The following is a 6000-nucleotide window of genomic DNA, read 5'->3' as shown; positions in this document are numbered from 1 at the left end:
ACAGCAGCCACGAAATTAAAAGACGCCTGCTTCTTGGGAGAAGGACAATGACAGGCCTAGACAGCATCTTGAGAAGTAGAGACATCACCTTGCCAACAAAGGTCCGTATAGTTAAAGCTATGGTTTTCCCAGTAGTGATGTATGGAAGTGAGAGCTGGACCATAAAGAAGGCTGATCGCCGAAGAATTGATGCTTTTGAATTATGGTGCTGGAGGAGACTCTTGAGAGTCCCATGGACTGCAAGAAGATCAAACCTCTCCATTCTGAAGGAAATCAGCCCTGAGTGCTCACTGGAAGGACAGATTGTGAAGCTGAGGCTCCAGTACTTTGGCCACCTCATGAGAAGAGAAGACTCCCTGGAGAAGACCCTGATGTGGGGAAAGATGGAGGGCACAAGGAGAAGGGGGCGACAGAGGACGAGATGGTTGGATAGTGTTTTCGAGGTTACCAGCATGAGTCTGACCAAGCTGCGGGGGGCAGTGGAGGACAGGAGTGCCTGGCGTTCTCTGGTCCATGGGGTCACGAAGAGTCGGACACGACTAAACGACTAAACAACAACAACAAAGAAGTGGAATGCTGAGGGTAATTCATTCGGTGGAGCGCAAGACCCTTAATGTCAGGGTCGGGGGTTCGAGCCCCACGTTGGGCAAAATATTCCTGCATCGAAGGGGGTTGGACTAGATGACCCCCGTGGTCCCTTCCAACTCTCTCTGATTCCTTCTTTGGGGGAATCCCAGGTCTGTGTGCGCAACCGAAGATGGGGCGGCGGCGGCGTCACACCCGGGCTTCTCTCCTCCCGCTCCATCCCTCCAGCGAGAGGCTTCCGGACTACAGCCCAAATCAATGGCGGACTACGCCTCCCATGATCCCACGCGAGCGCCTCCTCGGAGACCGTCCTGGGCGGGGCGCGCAGGCGCAGTGGCCGGGCGGAGACTCGGCAGCCGCAGCCTTGTACGTTTCCTCTCCTTCTTCGAAAAGGTTGGGAGAAGTTCGCCGCCTGGCTGGGTGAGTCGTCCGGGGGCGACGGGGGGGGGGTGGTGGTGGTCGGGGCGGGAAGGGCGTGGTGGAATTAGCCGGGTCCGGGTGAGGCCCTTGCATCTGGAGGGGACTTCTGTCACTTTGGCCGCACTTTGGGAAAAGTTGGGGGGAAAGATTCCTGCCTTGCCGGGGTTGGACTAGATGACCGCGGGGGACCCCTTCCAACTGCAGAGCTCTAGGCGAGGCGGAAAGAGGAGGGAGCTAGCTGCCGTTGTGGGAAAGCAGGCTTGGCTTATTATTATTATTATTATTGATTCTTTAAAAGGATGGCATGCACAAGGACAAAGAGTCAGTTGAAGCTCTCTTTTGGGGGAGCAGTTGCTCTGCAGATCCAGCAACGCGGAGCAGGATCTGGAGTCACTCCACTTCCACACCCGCTTCAGTTCTTCCCCCGTGCCTCCCTGCCCCACAGCTCTTTTCCTCTGCAAACTTGACAAACGCACACCCAGGAAGCTCAACTCCACCCCTTGTCGCATCGTGAATCTTATCCACCCCCCCCCCGCCTTCTCTGCAAGGATCTCCTCCCTCTCTGACTACATGCCGGCTCCCCAACTCAGGGAAACTTCCTTCCTCTCTCTCTCTCTCTCTCTTTCTCTCTCTCTGAGGGGGGAAATGTTTTGCAAGTGGGGTTTGGTGTTCTGTTGGATGCTTTTGTCTCCCCATCCCACCTTGGGCTTTTCTGCTCAGGGCTGCAGCATGCAGAACGTGTTGTTTTTGTCACCAATATGATTTTCCCATAAAGAGGGCATATGTGTCGCTTTTGGTCCACAGCTGATTAAAAATGGCCAAGAGTTTAATGGCAGGTGAGAGTGAGCCTTGTTTTGCCATGGTGCCTGCCTCCCCTTCGCTGTGCAACATTTTGTACTACGCCCAACATCTTGGTACAAGCGAGTCCTCTTTTGCTTTTCGGTGTTTTCCATTCCTGTTGCATGCAACAAAAGATCGCTCTTTGCTTTACATCTGTTCTGGGTGTGCAGGGTGAATGGAAAGGGAATCCTTTCTCACTGAGATCCAGAGTGAGCAACTTTTAATTTAGACTCTGGACTTACTAACCTTAATGCCCTTCCTGCTTCCCCAGTGCCGGCTGAGGTGGTAATGTAGGAGCTAGGAAGTGACTCACACTTTATCTTTGAAACACATTCTTTCCCTCGAAGAATTCTGGGCACTGTAGTTCGCAAAGGGCTGCTGGGAACTGCAATTCTGCGAGGGGTAAACTACAGGGCCCAGAATCCTTTAAGGGAAAGCATGTGCTCAGATTGTGCTTTAAAGGTGCGGTGTCTGCATAGCCTTGTTTTGGAACACCTTGTGCAACTGATGCTCCTATATCACCACCCTATAATGGTTATTGGGATCTCACCAAATTTTCTGGGCACATCCGTAGGTGTGGATTGACATGCCCATCTGGAGGTGTGAGGTTAAAGGCAAGGAGTTGCCCCTGCCCCTCTCAGAGAAGTACATTATTTTTATTTTTATTTCATTTCCCATTGGGTGAAGGAGGGCTGTCCTACATGCCTGTCTGAATGTTTGGATTGGCTTTGTGCTGGCATGCCGTTGAAAATGCTTTCGGGAGAGTAGGGTGCTAGAAATGAAAATAGTACCAATGTTCCATGATAATCTGCGTAAAGAATGTTTCTTTGAAATATGGTCAGGTGGTCTTAAAGGGGAATGTGCCGTGGAAACCCATCATGTATGCCTCGATGGCATCAGACCTTTCTCAAGCAGGTCACCAGGCTGAGGAAGGCTAGAGGCTCCTTGCATGAGGCGACTGAAAAATACAGCAAATAAACAATCCAAGCCTATGGCTATCGGGCCAATTCTTAAGTAAAAGACTGGTCTATCACAGTAGCAGTTAAACAAACAAACAAACAAACGTCCTAGAATTATAGAATCACAAAATTCTGGAGTTGGAAGGGACCTTGTGGGTCATCTCCTGCAATGCAGGCTCCTTTTGCCCAAGCTGCACCTTGAACTCGCAACCCTGAGTTTAAGAGTCTCAAGCTTTGCTGATGGAGTTGTCATTGGCATCCGTTTAGCGGACTAGAAGAGTTCAAAGAATGTCAACAGTGTCTATTGAAGTATTCCCATATTTGTAAGGTGTTGCTTTCAGAAGTTGGGGTTATATCCAATGCTAGTCCAGACCCCATCCGCACTAAACATTTAAAGCAGTATCATGCTACTTGAAACAGTCATGGCTTCCTCCAGCCTTGGGAACTGTAGTTTGTTATGGGTGATGAGAGCGGCTAGGAGACCCGGATTCTCCTCACAGAGCTGTAACTCTGAGGGGTTTAACAGTCTGTCCCTCTTCCCAGGGAACTCTGGGGATTGTAGCTCCTTGAGGGGAAAAGGAGTCTCCTAACTCTCAGCACCTTTGACAAACTAAATTTGAAGTGCTGTGACACTGTTTCAAGTGTACAGTGGTGCCTCGCAAGACGAAAATAATCCGTTCCGCGAGTCTCTTCGTCTAGCGGTTTTTTCGTCTTGCGAAGCAAGCCCATTGACGGCTTAGCGGATTAGCGCGCTTAGCGGCTTTTAGCGGATAAGCGGATAAGTGGCTTAGCGGCTTAGAAAAAAGGGGGGGAGGAAAAAACCCCCGCAGGAACTCGCAAGACATTTTCGTCTTGTGAAGCAAACCTATAGGAAATTCGTTTTGCGAAGTGCCTCCAAAACGGAAAACTCTTTCGTCTAGCGAGTTTTCCGTCTTGTGAGGCGTTCGTCTTGCGGGGCACCACTGTATTGTACAGATGGGACCAAAGTTAATGAACATGACTAACTTCTGTTTAAGCAGATGACTAACTTACATCCAGGAATTTCACTGGGTGTACCATGAGCATAACTTGGTTCGATACAACCTCTAGATCTCCTACTTATTCTTTTCTTCTGCTTGTATTATTGTGCTACGGTTTCAAACGAGCCGTTTTACCTTCCATGGGGCTTTTTAAAAAGCTGCACAGGTATGTGCCCCCCCCAAAGGTGTCTCGACTCAGGAATGCTCACCTGATGTGGTGTGCCTAATAAAATGTTAGGTGTGCGCCGTCACTCTTCCGGTGCTGAGTGGCGTAGCTGAGTAGAAACAGGAAATAAGAGCATTTGAAAGATATGTTTGGCTTCTAGAAATGGTACTTTGAATGGCAGGGCTCCCTTCTGTCTCTAGGCTCTGTTTGCTATGTAAATGTGTACATACTCGAAATGTTTCCATAATGCTTGGGGCATCTCCTAGACCAGTTTGTTTGCTTTGGCCTCAGGGATATAAAGTTCAGCAGTGGGACGGTTGTGGAAACAACCAGAGCGATTGTCTGTCTTCTTTTAAAGATAAACAAACAGTGGGAAGAGAACGGGGTGGCAGGCAAAGCACCCCAACCTTAGTCCTCGTGATGCTGGATGTGTCCCTCACGAGACTTTTTTTGAGTGGTGCATGCTTGGGAAATCTGATAGCAAAACCAGATGTGAGGAGAAGTTGTCGCTGCTGGAGGAAAGGGAAGAAGGAAAAATCGGTTCAGGCCAAAATACAAATTAATAAATAAATAAATCTGGCTTGGGATACCTAGAATTGCTGAGTTGAGAGGAAACAATGATCAACCAGAAACCAGGCTTACACTCTCCCCCAATCTACCGATAGCTCAGTGCACACCACGGATGTGTCACCTCAAGTTCAGGGACCAAATGTGGCCCTCGAGCCCTTTCAGCCTGGCCCTCGTGACCAGGAGTTGGCAACCTAAGGCCCATGGGCCACAAGTATTATCTGAACCCTGATAATACTTCACTTTATTTTATTATTGAAGTTTCCTCAGTACAGTTAAAAAGAACAAACCAATCTACAAAAAATTAAAGAAAATAAACCAAGGAAAGAAGAAATGGAAAAAGAAACTACAAAATCCTTTCACCCCTATATCTTAACTTTCGTACCCTACAGAGGAAGGTGTGCTCTTCCCAGCTCTAACCTGGGGTCACCCCTCTCTTGTCACAGCCTCCCACCCTGTGAGATCTCCCCTTACCCGCCTCTCACACGCAGTCCTCAAACTACTTCTCCTTTATCTGTATACAGTTCTTACCAAAATACGAGAGAGACAACAACAACAAGAACAAACAAACAAACAACTACCAAGGGAGAGAAAAATAGAGGGGAAAAGAAAAGACGTCCAGCTAGAGCCATCTGTCAGTTGTGCATGCAATATTTCTTCCAAATCGTCAAATGCTCAATCTAGGTTATTCGATTGTTCCTTTCTTTATTGGAAGTTGTTTTTTCAACCTTCCACCCAGTGCTGTCCAGTTCGTTTACGAAAGTGTAAAGAAGATTCTCCAGTTACTGCCTTCACCATTATAAAACCTTCCCTCTTTATTCTTTTACCTCCTTCTCCAAAAGAAAAGCTGGGTGTTTTTTTACCTGTGTTGATATATTAACACATAGTATTTCAGTCACTTTATAATCTGCGTTTGCGTCCCAATCCATTTCCTGTGTCATTTCCATCCGAATATCAGTTCTGTACCTGATAATGCCTTCTGATGGGTGGCTGTGCATAGAAACTAGCCAGCTGTACTAAGATAAAATTTCTTCTTCCACCTACTTTTGCCTGAGCCCCCAACCACCACTGGCAAGCGTCCCCCAGAAGAGAACATGGCCCCCAGGTTGAAAAGCGTTTCCCATTCCTAGCCTGCGCAAACCAAAACTGAGCAGAGAACAATTACACCACAACAGGATTAGGCCATCTCCGGGCCTTCCAGTGTTGCCGGACTACAACTTTTGATTGCCCCAGCCAGCGTAGACCAGCTTCTTGGACCTGGGGAGGGGCAGGGGAGGGTACAAAATGTGTCCGTGTCTGGAATAGAGAGTCGCGAAAGAATGCTGGCAGACTGTGGTTAGAGAGAGGAAATGGAAAACCACTGTGGGTCGGTGGGAAGATGCAATGGAGTGTCCTGGGAAGGGGATTGCAGGCTGGCTGGAAGACTGAACAGGAGAACGTTTTT

The 6000-nt window shown here is 48.5% G+C and overlaps 1 protein-coding gene across 2 annotated transcripts in view; it reads left to right on the top strand.

Annotated features, from left to right (window-relative positions):
• The first annotated feature begins 910 nt into the window (after positions 1 to 910).
• The window catches only part of LOC307202966 (tropomodulin-3), a 50457-nt gene continuing 45367 nt past the window's right edge, over positions 911 to 6000 (top strand). The window contains exon 1 of one of the 2 annotated variants that reach the window (XM_079953444.1): positions 911 to 1005. The gene's annotated coding sequence lies outside the window, so the exon portion shown is untranslated. Of the gene's footprint in view, positions 1006 to 3967; positions 3990 to 6000 lie in introns of those variants that run through there. The other variant, XM_079953445.1, reaches the window with a different exon arrangement.

Source organism: Podarcis cretensis (genome assembly GCF_951804945.1).
Source record: "Podarcis cretensis genome assembly, chromosome: 14".
Taxonomy (NCBI): domain Eukaryota; kingdom Metazoa; phylum Chordata; class Lepidosauria; order Squamata; family Lacertidae; genus Podarcis; species Podarcis cretensis.
The sequence above is the reverse complement of the archived record's forward strand: the minus strand, read 5'-3'. Positions and strand labels throughout refer to the sequence as shown.